Below are 16783 nucleotides of genomic sequence, written 5' to 3' on the forward strand. Positions count from 1 at the left end.
GAATACACCCCCTCTAGCCCCTTCTTTCTCCCTCCTCCCTCCCTCTCTTCCCTCTATATCTGTGTCTTTATCTTTCTCTCGCCAGTAAATATCACGTCTTTCTTGGCTTGATAAATGTTCCCTGTTGGTTTTATTTTGGGTTCAGAGGCCCAAAACCAAATGCTATTTTGTAAAAGGGGTTTCTTCTATTACTGAAACGTCCCTTAAATTCACTGAAGCATGGAAGCCATAAATACAAAGCTGTCTGAAGCAATTGGATTATAAATATTTAAATTAAGGTCCCGATTCCATATATGAAATGTAAGTGTGCTATTGACTTCTTAGCTATACATTTTCATAGGAATGCTAAATGGTGTTTAGGCAAACCAAATTCTCGTTAGGAGCCAGGGCTACACTCAGCATCCTCTGTCCTGGATAGCCAGAGCCACTTGCACCTGAGACTATGCTGAAGGAAGTATTATTCTTCCCAACTGGATAAGGAAGGATTCACAGGCTATTGTAGCAATTTCATCACCCTTCTTCAACATGGGTATGTACAACCGTCTGCCAAGAGTGTGATGAAGCTGTGCCCCTTTGACTAGGCATCTGTTTGTTTTCTACTAGGACTTAAAAGACTGAGAGTTTCCTGTACTTTGCCTTTATCTTATATTCATTTAGAGGTGAAAAAAATCTGCTTCTTATTCCAAGAACCAAATATAGAAAGACAAATAAAGATTCAACCTGTGGTGTGTTTGAAAAAAATTATCACCTTAGATTTGAAAATAAACTCTGTACGAAAGCATAGTACAATTTAAAAAATGAAAACTTCGTGGTAGATTTCCTGATTTAGGCAGAACCTGTGGCAGGGATAGTCACTGCTTCCCAGATTCACAAATGCCCTTCCACACTTCCCAGGAATCTTGCACCTGGGTGGGGCTGTGTGGCCAGTGCATGCTACCGCTGTGAACAGAAATGATGCGTGTCATCACAGCCTCCCGTTTGGAAGGATGGGTTCATTTTTGTGCATGCTCTCAAAGAAACTAGATTTGAGTTGTGCTATAGCTGGACATAGAATGTTCCCTTAAGATAATGTCAGCTGTCCCAGGAAATGGTGGTATTGTCCTACTCTGGTGTGACACCTTCATAGAGATGTCAGCATTGGGATTTATTTGGTTTGGTTGTGAACAAGTTTGAACCAGTGTAGATATGATTCATTCGTTGGAAGGACCCAACCTGAGTAGGATATTCAAAAATGTAAGGACAAAACTGTGCCAACATGCCAATGTTTCAGTGCCCTTCAGTTAATGGAATTAGCCATAGAGATTTATTTCAACTCAAAAAGAAACCTCTAATGGTATAATCCATTCCTTCTTTTTTACTTTCCTGGATGACATGGGCATTATTTCAAGGATATTCCCAAGGGGCTTGCATCAGAAGAGTCCTCTATGCATCTTGAAATGGCTCTTTTTAGTTCATTTAGGATGCTGGACAGATGTAACACACATGCACACATACATATGCATGCACAAACATCTACCTTGGGTTGTCACCTAAAATAAAATATTTCTTCATCTAAGAACTTCTCAGACTTGATTACTTTGAAAAATGGAGATTGTGTGCATTGTATCCTTATGACCATTTTTTTTTTTTTTTTTTTTTTTTGCATCTGGTGAACAACAAAAACAAGGGGAAAAAAAGAACAATTTCATATCTAGCATTGAAGGAGTTGATTACTGTCATTTTGATGATGTGCCTTTTATACGTTTGCAGTGGTTAAAAAAGGCTTTATGTTTTGGAGCATGAGCACTTTAAAGTGATTCAAAATTATTGAAGAGCTGCAAATTTTATAAAGTGCTTCAATTTGTTACTGACTGGAGCCGCAGTGGAACGATTCGGCAGAGCTTTCAGTTCTATGCAGGCTGCAAATGCGCTCGTAGTCTTCCCAGGTGTCGCTCCTTTGCACTTTGGGGCTCAAAGTGCTTCTCCCCGGACTCCACGCCTAACGTCCCAGTGCCTCTGTCCTGGAGGCCTCCGTGCCTCGACAGACGGGCTCACATGTGGAATCGCTTCGGTAATGCGGCCAACAGCAAAGCAGGCTGCGGTTGTTATTTGGCTTTGTCAGAAAAATGCTGTTGGTGTAAAAAAAACAGAAGAAGACAGGACTACTGCACTATTTGACCTTCAGTTTGGTGTCGGATGTGTGCAGGCACGGGGCGGGGGAGTAGAAAGTAGGTATGATGAGAAAGGACAAAGCTGCTTCGCCTCTGCAAAATGAGCAAACAGATCTCCGTCCTACTGAGGTACACAAGGTGATAAGGTTTAAAAAGTTGGTGCTTCCAAGAGGCTGAAGCTTTGCAGAAGTAGGTCTCACTCATTTCTTTCTGCTTTGCCTTTGGTTTGCATTATTTTGTGGGTCTTTTGCTTTAAGTGTTTTAGAGCAACAATGATCACTGCTTCTGTAAACTGGGAAACAAATTCTGAAATTTTAAAACTAATTTTTAATTATTTAATATTTTTAAAATATTTAAAATTACGTGTTAATAGTTTTAAGTAATTTTTGAAATTTAAAATAAACGTGGTTGAAAATTGGCTTGTAGGGTGGGGCTCCACTAGAACACACGTGTAATTTGATGCATCTTGACTGCATTAAAGCTCTTCTGTCCAATGACTAAGTGGTACGACAGTTTCTGTCCTTAGAGCTAGAGTTGGAGAGCTCAGCTGGGTCACAAAGGCCAGGGCAATCTGAAACCAACCAAACCTAAAAGGCATAAAAATCCCAAGGCAAAACTAATTATGCAGGGGATTTAACAGTTTTCTAGTATGTGAGTATCTGGTAGTATTAAAAGTATCTGGGAAGGGGCCGAGGGTTTAGCTCAGTGGTACCACACCTGCCTGGCAAGCCCAAGGTCCTGAGTTCAATCCCCCCACCTCCACCTGGTACCACGAAAAAAAAGTATCTGAGAAATTTCGGTTTGTGAAGTTCACTCACACAAATGACTCTTACCTGTGCTAGGGTGTACATTTCCAAGACTCAGTACTGCGCTTTTTTCTATCATGCTGTTGATCATTCCATTTAAGGGGATGATACACTATTTTATTTAAATTATTTTTAAAAATGTGTTATCTTAGGTTTTATGCATTAAAAATATAGCCTTTCAGTGATATTTACTAATATAGTTTATTCAAGCATCCACCACCAAAACTCTTGAAGTCCTTAGCCATTTCTGCCCATCTGGCTGTCCTGGTGGCATTTCTAGTGCATGTTAGTGAGCGTCTCTTTTCTCCCTTCTTTGTAAAATAAGTCTGACTTCTGATAAAGTCTAACATGTCAGAGCCACAATATGATAAAGCAGAGAACCCAGCTCATCTTACTTCTTTAAGAATAGGGAGACTGGAGCTAGTTTTAAGACAAAACTTTCTAAGGAAATAGTTACTTTCCCTTTCTCTGTTTTCCTTCTGATTTTGTTTTTGTAGGTGGACCTGTAAAGACCCTAAAGTACTGGCTGTTATTATCATATATTGTTTTTATTACTCTTTTGTTCCTTTCTTTGCCTGCTTACATTCTTTCTTCAGATCGCCATGGATATCTGTTTTTGAGATGATGCTTTGTCTTCTCGGGAAAATTTGGAATGGATGGTGACTCCCGACTCCCTGCCAGATAACACAAGTGCAAATGTGTGCACGGACCCACCACTCGGTGTGACAGCCTGTGCCAGGTGGCCAGGTTCCTCTCTCTGTGCTTCACCTACCTTGGTTTAAAGCATAAACACCTGGATGTTTGTAAACAGGAAAATATCTAGGTATTCTGTTTACTTTAAGGAAATCTAAGGCTCATGAGTCAAAATTTCCAAAACTTAGTAATACTATAAGGAATGAGAGGTATTTGTCCTCACTTTTTATACAATCAGTCATTAAATATGGGATATTTGTGAACTGAATTAATGGTATATTTTAATTCAGATTCAAAGCCAAGCAGATATGGTATGAGACTTCTATTTTACTGTAAGTATATAGTTTTATATATTATGATGATTATGTATAGGTGTCTATTTGGTATGTTTTTATAGAGTTGGTCTAAAAAATAAAATCTGATCTGCCTTCATTGATTCATTGTTACTTTAAAAACCTGTAAGTTGGATTCTTGTTTTAAGCTAAATATATTAAATGAGTGCAAGCATTTTATAAGCTGGATCTTATTTTGATTTAAGTCCTTCATGCCATGTGAAGCTCTTCCCTTCTCATTTCTACAAATCAAATTCCCATCCCTTATTTTCTGCTGGATATTCCAATCATCTTGGCTTAAAGCAATCTTTCTCTCCTTTGAATGCCTATTATTGCATTCGCTGAGGTGACCCGTATGACACTTATCACATGCTGCAGACTCTTATTCCTAATACATCGTAATACGTCTAATTTCTCAAGCCTGATTATCAGTTTCAGAACCTTGTCTGGACACATATGCATTCAACATTTACTAGACACATGTTTATCAACTGAACACCATGTGCAAGAGATATGCCAGGCACTAGAGAAGCAGTGGGAAGAAAAACCACAGACATGACCACAGCCCCTGTGGAGTTGATCCATAATGTGAACATATGAATTAGGATCAAAGACTGTGTGTCATTTACAGTATTAGGTACATTGCTTTAACTATTTTAAGCACTGAAAATACTTTTGGGTAAAGATCTAAGGTTCTGTTTTGTTAGTTAGCAAGTTTTCACCTAGTAATGGAGTGCTAATTGCTGGTGTGTGTGCTTTCGCTTCAAGTAGGATTTTCTAATTTCTTCATGTTTCCTTTGAAAAGATATATGATACAAATAAATTTCAATAAATTCAAAGTTGTCTTTTCTAGACTTTTAACACTCAGCATAGGAGCCCTTAGGAATATGTATTTCACATTCATTTTATAGTATAAAGTATAACTTAGAAAAAGAGTTATGTTAGATTGTTCAAATAATCAAAAATAGAACAAATGAAACTTCCAATTTATTAATCAGGTGTAACATTAAGTGAAATAAAAACTTTAAGTTTCTTTTTAATTTTAAAACATAAGTTTCTGGTTTACTATGGCAGCCTGACCTTTCTAAAATAGAAGAAAAATTACAGAAAAGTATATATAAAAGTACAAAATAAGGAATGCAGAAAGAAACAATAGCCAAAAGAGAGATTTTGAAAAGTTCTGGAAGTTGGAAAAGGATAGAGGAATCGACTGATGACCAGGGCAGGTCACCACTACTTAGAAAATGTACAACGTGACTGCGGCCAAAGAGCAGCCTAACGTGCTCTGTGGAAACTGGGAGGCGCAGAACTCCAAGATGCCGGGGTTGAGGAAGCATAGGAGTGAGAAGTGTAACACAGCCAGGTTTACAATTGGTTCCACATGAAAGCATTAACACCTCCGTAGCAGTATAGAGTGTGTATGCAACTGTACCACTTCCCAGCCAAATACAATGAAGGTTCTTCTTTAGAGAATTTGCCAAAATGGGTCCAGGAATGCTTACACAGGTTTTGACATTCTGCAAAGACCTCTGATAGTCAATACATACCTAGCTTCCAGTCACATTTCACTAATTGAACTGCCAGTAAATAAGACTCTACCTACACTCAGAGAGCTACCAGTCAGCCAGTTTACTATTTCCTAATTGTAAACAAAAGCCAACTATCTATAGTCATTTGAGCAAATTCAACAATACAAATGAGAAAGGCCAAGAAAACTAGTCATTAAAAAAGGATGGGAGATTACTGAGAGTTCCTCAGCTTGCAGGACCACCTACTATGACTTCAACTGGCTGCACGCTGCATGACAAGGACTCTGGAAGACTCTGAAGCCACGCAATGGCCACCATCCCGTGCTCCTAGGGCAGAGAAGCTGAACCAGTCCCAGCACCTGGAAGGAAGCTCCCCTGCCGCCATCCCAAGCTCCTGGGGCAGAGAAGCTGAGCTGGTCCCAGCACCCAGAAGGAAGCTCCTCTGCCAACATCCGAAGCTCCTAGGGGAGAGAAGGTGAGCCACATGGGCACCAGAAGCACGGTCCCCCCCCCCCGCCCCAAGGAAATGAGAAGACACATAAAGAAGCCTCAAAAACAGACTTCTGGATCACCTACAGCAACCCCAAAGGGAAACAAGATGGAAAAATCTGATACTCAACCACCTGGACTCTCTGAACTGGCAACAAAAGAGGATCTGGGAAAAATGAAATCAGAAATAATTACTCAGATAACAGGAAAGATTTTGCTCATAGTGCAAGACATGATTAATAAATCTAGAGAGGACACAGATAAAAAGATAGAGGATCTGAGGAACATGATGGAATCCCAACATAGGAAACAAATGGAATCCATAAAACAGATGAAAACAAATTTCCAGGAGATTAAAAACTCCATTGAAAGTATATGCAGCAGAATGAACAAATGTGGAGACAGAATTTCAGATATAGAAGATAAGATTGCAATTAGTGACCAGGAAAAGAAAAATTGCTTTAAAATTGTAAGGGACCATGAGAAATCAATCCAGCAGCTGCTAGATGATGCAAAGAAGAATAACATAAGACTGATTGGAGTCAATGAAGAAACACGGGAGAGTGCAGATGACATAAAAAAACTCTTCATAGAAGTGATGGCAGAAAACTTCCCAAGGAGGGGAAAAGAACTTGACATACAGATAAGTGAGGCATATAGGACTCCAGCTAGCTTTGATCAAAAAAAAATCTACATATAGGTATATAATAGTTAGGATTCCAGAAATCCAACAGAAGAACAAAATTCTACAAGCAGTGAGAAAAAAGAAACAAATCACATACAAAGGAAAGCCCATCAGAATCACAGCAGACTTCTCAATGCAAACCCTTAAGGCAAGAAGAGCTTGGAGTGATGTATTGCAAGCCCTAAAGGAAAACAGCCTCCAACCCAGACTGATGTACCCTGCAAAACTATCTTTCAAAACTGATGGAGAAATAAGAACTTTCATGATAAAGAGCACCTCAGGAACTTCATGAATATCAAACCAGCACTCCAAAAAATTTTAGACAATACCCTAGGAAAAGATAATGAGAATCACAACCCCAGGAAAACCAGCAGAATGAATTCACTGGGCATGACAAATTAAACCCAAAGGGGGAGAATTCAACAAAAAGAAAAAGTTATGACAAGGCTTTTAAAACTTTTAACTTCATCTCCCTAATGAGGGTATAATTCAATCTTTTTTATTGTACTGATCAGTATTTTTCTGATCCTAGAGTTGCACACCTTTCCTTGTGCTATATTGGCTATTTGTCATCTTCTTATGTGTACTTTTTAATTGGGTTGTCTATTAATGAGCTGTAAGAGTTCTTTATATATTCTGGTCATAGGTTATATGCATTGTAAATATAGTCTGTTTAAGCACTACTTTTCATTTTATTGATGTCATTTAAAGTTCTAAATTTTGATGGAATCTCATTTATCAATTTTTTTCTTTTATACATCATGTTTTTTTGTATCCTAGGTAGTTCTTGCCTACCCTAAATTCATAAACATTTTCCCTTATAATTTCTTCTTAAAGTTTTATACTTTTAGGCTTTCTTATTTAGGTTCATAGATCCCTTCAAGTTATTTGTATGTATGGAAATAAAGAGTTGAGGTTAATTTTTTATACACGGATACAAGATGTTCTAGTGCTGTTTCCTGAAAACACTATCTCTTCCTCGGCTCTTGAATTGAGTTTATATTCTATAAAATGCTAATGTTAAATAATCTTTCAAAACTCAGTGGACCATATATGCGTGGCTCTATTTCTAGATTCTCTGTTTTTTTCCAATGATCTATGTCTTTCCTTACACCAACACTGCCTTGATTACTGTAGCTTTAGAAGAAGTCTTAAAATTAGGTACTAAATGTCTTCCAACACTGTTTTTTTTCTTTTTTTTTCTTTTTTTAACTTTTCTAGGTCTTTTGTACTCCTACATAACTTTTAAATTTCAATATCCAATTCTTCATTTATAGTATGTACACACAGACCTGAATTTCTATATATACTTTGTGTTTTCTAATCCTGCTAAATTCAAATACAAGTTCTAGGGGCTCCTAGAGATTTCTTAGTATTTTCTCTGTAGATGATCATTTCATCTACGTAAAAAGATTTTACTTCTACCTTGCCAATCCTATCCTAATTGTGTCATTTTATTGCCAGACTATTTTGGTGGGGCCTAGGTTTCAAAGTTTAATGGACAGATAAAGAGTAAGCATATCTGCCCTTATTCCCCACCTTAAGGAGAAAGCATTGTATCTTCTCCATTCATATAAGGCATTCTCACTGGAAGTATGGAGTACATGTCTTTAATCTGTTGAGAAGGTTCTATTCTACTTCTAGGCTCCTGATAGCTTTTACCATGAACAGCTATAGAATTTGGTCCAATACTTTTTCTCCAACTAGTGACAGGATCATATGGCTTTTTCCTTTCCTCTGTTAAAATGATAACTTTTGGGGCTGGATCTTCCAATGCTGAACCAACACTGCCATCCCTATAATAAAGCCCCTTAGTACATACTGCCAGATCTGACTTCTAATAGTCTGTTTTGTTAAACAAATTTCTATCTATGTTCATACTTTTTTCTTCTATTATCTTTATCCCATTTTAGGATTAGCACAATGTTGATTTCCTATAATGAGGGGAGAAGTGTTCCTTCTTTTTTCTGCTCCAATTGTTTGATATAATTGATCAGTTAAAATGTATATGAGCCTGCTATTGTCATATAGGTAGGTTTTCAAGATAGGAATATACTTTCTTTAATAGGTGCTATTCAAATTTTATATTTCCTCCAGAGTTAGTTTCATTAATTTGTCTTCCAAGGTACTTCTTAGAAGTTGTCAAATTTATTTCAAAAAAGATTTTTGTACTATGCTTTCTATATCCTTTTAAATTCTGTAAAATCTGTGGTAATGTCTCCTCGATCTTGATATTATAATTTAAAAAATGTATAATTGATATTGTGTAATAGGAAGAAAAGGTCTAAAGGAGCAGGGGAAGTGGGAGGGGTAGGGGAAAGAAAAAAAGGGAAAAGAAAAAATATGAGAAAAGGAAAAAATGGAAACAAAATCTTTGCAAATAGGGAAGGGTGGAGGGGGTGAAGGGAGGGCAGGGAAATGGGGAAAAAAATAAGAACCAAGATACTCATGTAATGGTACAAGATCCCAATGATGAATGTAACTGTATTTTATGCCTAAAATGTACCAATAAACTTAATGGGGGAAAAAATTTAAAAAGAATGGGAATAATACCAGGTGTGGTGGTGCATACCTATAATCCTAGTACTTTGGAGGCTGAGGTAGGAGGATTGTCATGAGTTTGAGGCCAGCCTGGACTACATAGCAAGAACTTGATTTAAAAAAAAAAAAAAGAATGGGAAGATAGCAACACGCTACAGGAAACAGGTAATTTAATAACAACAATACAACTCAAAAATTCTAATTCATACTACAGAGATGTTAGACAAAATAATGCATTGGTAAAGTAAGATCAGGGGATGAATATGTATATATGTGTGTTTATGTGTATGAAATATTAGTTGAAAGGATAAACAATAAAATTAAGTAAATTTCAAAGGTTAAAGTGTTTTGAAAAAATATAATGAAAGTGCAGGAGCGAAAGAGTATTAATTTTAGAATCCAACTTCAACTAACAAGAATTTCAGAATGAGGAAAAATACGTGAGAAATACCAGCGTTTTCTTAGAGCCGAAGGGAATGTGTAATTAGATTTAAATTATCTATTGAATATTTACAACAATGAAAAGATGCAGATTCATGTGTGATACAGTTTTTGAAGTTACAGAAAATTAAGGATAGTGAGAAGACCCTACAAGCGTCTAGAGGGAAGGAAAGCCTGAACTTCTACAAAAGGAGAATCAGATTGGATCAGTTTGGCCAACAGTCATAGTAAAGGATAGTGAATATCCTAAAATAACTGAAGGAAACATATTCTAACTTATAATTCTATACCCAGCCAAATTACTGATAAAGGTTGACAAGTGATAACGGATAGTTTTAGGTGAGAAAAACTCAGAAAAATTGCCTCCCACATCCTCAGTCTTAGGAACAAAATGGGAGGAGGACATAGAAGGTGTTCCAAGAAAAAATAACTTGAGACATCATACAGAAAACATCGGCTATAACAGGAAAGTAAAAAAAGACAAGTTGTGCAGGCAATTCAGAGAAATTTGGCAAGATTGGGGCAGAAAAGAAGGCACATAAAGTGAGATGTTTAGATAAATAATAGATTTTGCAGATTTCATACCAAGATTTTTGAGAATCTGAAAAATTTATGGAGGAAAAAATGACAGAAAACTCAAGAAAAAAGCAAGGTAATAACAAACTCAAGGAAAAACAAAAGACCATACAGGAGGAAATAAAATCAATGTTCTGCCATAAAATTTACTGTCACTGCAATTTTAAAACTTTATTGATTTTCAATTTTATATTGCACTGATTAAAAAGCATAGAAACAGTTTCATGAATTAAAAATTCAGAATCTAATGTCATCAATCTTGGTAAGATAAATACAGAAAGTACTACTTGGGTAGGTTCAAATGGAAGGAGAATTAAAACATGAATTCAAAGAGATATTTCCTATGGTTGATGGATCAGGAAATACATGTAAAATGTATTATTTAACATAAAAAAAATTAAAACAGCACCCTTTGTAGAAGGTGAAAGTGATGGTGTAACCACATTGGGAAAAGGTGTGGAAAGCAGCACAAGTGAGCTGTGCCTGCATTTTTCACAGTAGAACGTTTATGGTAATATTCACATTTAATGAACAAAAATGTAGCTTATAAATACCTGTCACATGTTAGAATGCACGGTGTATTATTGAAAATAATATGGTGCTAATCACTTGAAGGAAAAGTTCAGAATAGAAAGCATTTAAAGTGATGTTTTTATGAGAAGTTGTAACAAAGGTAAAGAGAAAGTTGGTACAAGAGACTTTAATTTTTCATTGCAGTTCATTCTATACCCTTTTAAAAACCAGGTACTGTATATACTTTACTTGGATAAAATATGAAATAAGTGTAAAGCATTACAGGCAGAGAAAACTTCTTTTACAGAAAAATGAATGACCTGGTTGAGAAGTTTGTCTACTTTCATTTGAAGCTGCTTCATAGAAGGGGGCTTCCTATCCCAAGCCTACTCCTGATGAAACATTCTTAATACCCCAAGACAGTACATTTCCAAATTTACCTCTGAAGTACCAAAAACAAAACAAAACAAAAAACCCTCTTTGGTTCCATATTAAGTGTAATAGAAAACCCTCTGAGAAATCTCAGAATGAAGGTGTTGTGGAGTCAGCCAGGGAAAGCCTAAGCTAACTGTACCCTGACCTTGAACTTTCAAAACAAAATCAATTCTCCCTCAGCAGTTAATGTATAATTCTGTTCTACAACCTTTGTCCCACATAATGATAACTGATATTTATTACATACTTATTTGTTGGTATTTTATTGTATTCATTTTATTTTATTTTTTATTTAAGAGTATGAGACCCAGACTAGTAATCAATAAAAAGCTGCCTTGCTCCCAGAGGTCCAAATAGTCCATTAGATGGCCCAGGGATTTAGCTCAGTGGCACTGTGACTGCCTTGCAAGTGCAAGGTCCTCAGTTTGATTCCCAGTACTGAAAACAACAACAACACACCTCATGCAAATAGTCCAGTAGACATTGGATGCCTTGCATATTTATTCTTTTGTTTGTTAATTTACTAATTTTCTCAGCCATGTGCCAGGTATGCTGATGGGAGTAAGGTGAGGATAAACTAGTTCTCTAACTACATCTACCAAAAGGCAGCCAAAACATGGCGCCCAAGTTGGTATTTGATCTTCTGCCACACGTGACTGTGAGCTTCGGTAGGAATTAAAATAATGGTGACTGGAATCTGAATGTGCCTCTGTTAAGTCACTTGTAATCTGTTAACATTTAACGATTAAATGGTTGTGGACTAGAACAGCAGAATGGGCCAAAAATCCTGTCAGTGAATGCAAAATGATCTTAAGCAGCTTACTGAAATGAAAAAATGAAGGGTAAAGTTTCAGAACTGATATTCAGCTTTTATTCTGTGATGGGAAGAAAAACACTGGTGCTTTAATTGCAAACACGATTTTCTAAAGCATTCCAAATTCTCCTTGGAGTCTTTCTGGGCCAGGGATTCACTATCTTTGTGCCTGCTAGGATCCAGAAGGGCTTGATAAAAGTGCTGTCTGTTGGCACCATTTAATCACTTAATACCTTGTTCCAATTGAAAACATAACCCAACCCTATTCAGATGATGCAGCACCCACGCTTGATCTGTCTATGACTTGTACAGTCACTGATATTTCCAAGGGAAGTCTTGTGATTATCAAAATGGAAATTAATTTCATAGACTTGGGGCTGAACTGAAAAAAATAAGACTCATTGTTTTAATCTGCTGCAGATGACTCCTGAAATACTGCTAAGAGTAAACAAGCTGAGTGGCAGCCTGAAATAGTGGGCCTACATGAGCTCTATGTATTGGGAATACAGTTGGCAGAAGGGAATAGGAGAAAAGATTCTTTTTTTGTTGTTTTTACTATACAGAAAAAGACAACTTCAAGGACACTATCAGCATATTTTCTATAAAGTTCTTGATTCTTATAATTGCTGAAATAAACTGTCTCCCAGAGAAAGTTATAAGATTATCAAAGGTATGAATTTGCCAACTTCAATAGCTGTAAGAAAATTTAAGCTCTTTTTAGGGGCGTCAAATTCTTACAGATAACACCAAAGCTGAGAACTGCATTTCCCACAACTAAAAGTATTGCTGCGGAGAAGTTCACATAGCATTTGGTGCCCTTAAATTACTTTAAGAACCAACCTTTTCATCCATGCACAGGAAAACTACAGTAGGGTGCAAAAAGAGATCACAAAGGAGTGAAGCTTGCAGCTTGCAGCACAGGCTTCTTGCCTAGATTATGGGCTTGTGATGTGCGTTCAGAAAGCCACAGAGTAACCCCAGGCCCAGTGGCACCGCGTGGTACTCAGAGATTCCTAGACTTGTAGGACCAGATGGGCCCAGAGAAATGAGATATCTTTCCCCAGGTCACTAGATATTTAGAGGAAGCCTCCGAATTAGAATCTCTGTTTTGTGTATTTCTAATATTGTGTCTAAAACACAATACTTACATCCAAAATGTCAACTCAATGATTGCTATGCTTGTTGTTGTGTTCTTACTTATGAATGTTTCAAGTATAGAAAAATGATGCCTAAACTTTTTTGAATCATGAATCTCATTAAGAATCTAGTGAGAGATATGAGATCCTTTACATAAAAGTAGATATATGCATAAAAGTATAATATAAAATTCTTTATATATATATTTTTGGTGTTAGTGCTGGGTACAAACGCTTTACCACTGAGCTGCATCTTCAGCCTTTTAAAAAAAATTTATTTTGAGGCAGCATCTCACTAAGTTGCCGGGCTGGCCTCAAACTTGGAATTCTTCCGCCTCAGCCTCCTAGGTAGCTGGGATTACAGGCATTTACCATTATGCCTTGCTACACAATTCTTTTTAATACTTATTGTATATACTCATGGATTCATAAACTGTTAAAGTGACAGATCTGGTTAGGAAGTTCTTGTGGTCAGCTAAGACATCGAGTATTATTGGTGCTAATAATATAAACTATTCCAAGAAAATTTTATTTTATATTATTACTGCTTTATTATTTAGGGCAACTGGAAAATACATGGAAATAAAATTTTTCAAAAATATAATGTCTGGATATTAGATTATATAATTCAAACTCTTAAACTAATAATGCTGAGAACTATGAAGCATAACTATGTATGTTCAAAGCACCAGCCAGTTAATAGCAGAGGAAAGACAATGTTGGGTTATACACATACATATATGTGCATTCTAAACTTTGGTACTTCTACATGATAAATACAGACTTAAAGAACAAACTTAACTTTTCAAAGGGCACGTAGTTTGTCAGTGATATCTATTCTGATTTGTACCTCAACATACTGTGACATTACAAAGAGAAAAGAGGGATTAAAGTTCAGAAACATTCTTGTCTATATTTATGAAACCAGAAATCTTATTGGATAGATATTCTTCTATCTGTATATTTCAAATGTTACCTCTTTCCATCTCCACTGTGTGAAAGTACAACACATTTACTTTTTCAAAGACTTTTGGAAGTCATTAGCTTTCAAGAAGCTTTGACTTGGAGAAGAAATTTCAACATAGCTTCGCAGGGACGATTGGAAATGGAAGCACTTTGAGTGGATGCTTGTGTTGACAGTCAAATGCTTTCAGTTCATAAGTCAGACAAACGGAACAACTAGGTATAAGCCAGGCGCTTTTCTGAAAGATTTTAATATTGCCACGTGAGAAACTTCTGAGCATGGAGCCTGGCCCTGGCTTCTGGTTCCTGGCGCTGGTTGTAGCTTCCTGTTGCAGCTGTGGCTCTAAAGAACCTAGATGTGAGTGAGTCCTCAGCGTGTCCGTCTGTGGCCTTGTGCCTCCCTTAGAACTTCTGTTGCTTTAGCAGCGGGGTCAGGTCTTAGACAGGAGTGTTCCACTCCTGGACGCCGGCTCCCCCACCAGAAGCTCAGCAGCTCACCCAGGGATATCGCTTTGACCTGCAGCGCGGCCCAGAAGGTCACGGCTGCCGCCAAGGGCAGATTTCCCGCTCTGGGGACGCTGGAGTCCCCAGTGGAGCCAGAGGATCCGCGTGCGCCTGCCTCTCGGGACCCAGAGCCCCTTCGCACCCCAAGCCCACCAGGAGTGTCGGGGCTCCGGTCAGGCACTGGGCTCTGAGCAAACCTCACTTGCAGAGAACCCGGAGCCCTGTGGCCAAAGGGATCCGAGGCTCTGGCCAAGCCCGGGCTCCGCAGCCCGCCCTGCGCCTCTGGACGTCCTGCAACTCTGCCCGTCGGTTCCCACAGGCTCTCCAGAGCTCCGAGACCTGACCTCTCCAAACTCCAGGGTGCGAGCCGACCTGGGGCGAAGGGGACGAGGGCGTTAGGGGACCACCCGGGCCAGGGCCCCCACGACCCACGCGCCCAGCTTGGGGGACGCGGGAATTGGACAAGGGTCAGCCTGAGCGCTGGCCTCGCCCTCTGCTAGAGGACACTCTCTGGAGGCGAGTTCAGGTTTTATTTTACCTGTGATGCCTTACTTTTTCCGGTTCAGTTGGGAAGCAAGCACTTGCTTTATTTACCTCCTTCTCCCAGCACAGCCTCCTGGCTTTTTTTCTGCAGCCCGAACCGGCGCTCTCCCGCAATCGTGCCCCTCAGCTCGGGGCGTCCCTAGTGGGGCTCGTTCCGGCCACCGCCCATGGAAGTCAGACGACCACTGCGGGACAGGAGGCCCCAGCCCTCCCGAGCCCACCCTGGGGGCCCCCGAGACACTTTGGAGGGACCTCAATCCTGTCATCCAGCCTTACCCTTCACTTCTGTTAAGAATTCCCCAAGCGCAAGGAGCAAGGGTGGGGAGCCGTGGAGGGGGACAGGGAGGAGACATCACAGTATATATTTATTAAAATAAATATAAAGAACCGATGCATACGCAATTTTAGATTTTCTTCCGAATTAGAGTTCTGAGGCTATAGAAAACCTATTTTTAGCACCCTTTTCTCATATGGTCTTGATTGCCTAAATTGCTTCTAATTGGGTGGCACACATTACTGGAAACGAAGGGCGCATGACAAGCAGGCTTCACCCTCCCGCAGATTTAGATAATGTCTCCGGATGGATATCTGTTCCGATCAGGAAAAACTGGAAAACTCGATTTCTTAGGGGGGTTGTGCAATAGAGGGGAAAAACGTGCTGACGATCATACAGTCATGCAAATACATGGCATTTTAGAGAACGCACCTGCTGATAACCCAGCTCCAAGGTTTCTCTGCCAGATCGACTGTGGCACAGAAATCAAATATACTGTGTGTTTTGCTTTGCAACTCAGTGAACCTTTCTTCCTTCTCTTACTTGGCATCTGTGAAAGTTTTGGGGAAACCTTTTGAAAGCGAAGTTATCCTTCCCCCTTCCCCTTGCCCAAGACTCGAGAGGCCCTGAGCACCGGGTCTCCACAGCAGCAAGCAAAGGCCGTTGTCACGGGGACAGGCTTGAGCGTTTGAGCCACTATCCAAGTACCCTGGGCCAGGGTGCTGGGACCTCGAGAGAGGGAGCCCCCACTGGGAAAGAAACCATTAGTTTAGGCCGGAGGGGATGTGCCAGGAGTGAGTCTCCCCTCTGCGTTCATTTCAGAGACATCGGGTTTTTCTTGCAATTCTTTTCTTTACGAAAGGAGAACCCCAGAAGGATGTGAGAAGCCCGTTCAGGCCACTTTCCGGGGGATCACCTCAGAGTCCGGGGTGCAGAGGGAGCGCCCCAGGAAAGAGTGCTTGGGGTCTAGGGCAAGGAAGTCCCCTGGGGCACCACCCTCCGAGCTGGGCGAGGGCAGCGTTCCTGCAAGTAGAGTTCTACTTGCCCCTTTCCCCTGTCTCCCGGCACCGCGGTTCTCAACCCTTTATGCATCAAAATGAGGGGCACCTCGATATTTTAGGAAGCCAGTGCTTGGGCTGCCCCGAAGGCCCAGCGTCACACAGTTTCACAGTTGACATTGGTCCTCCAAACAACTTCTTTAGTCTCACAAGGAAAGAAGTGGGCAGTAAGAGATCCTGGGCATGGCATTCCACGTGGGTGCCTGCAATGGACACGTGCCTCGGCCCTGGCCCGGGTCGGTGGCCGCGTCCTGGGGATCTCTGGGAGGCTTGGGAAGCGCCTCTACTAGAAGTCCTCTCC

Source organism: Heterocephalus glaber, unplaced genomic scaffold (assembly GCF_053883595.1).
Source record: "Heterocephalus glaber isolate CG9 unplaced genomic scaffold, H.glaber_assembly_v1.0 deba00001465, whole genome shotgun sequence".
Lineage (NCBI taxonomy): Eukaryota > Metazoa > Chordata > Mammalia > Rodentia > Bathyergidae > Heterocephalus > Heterocephalus glaber.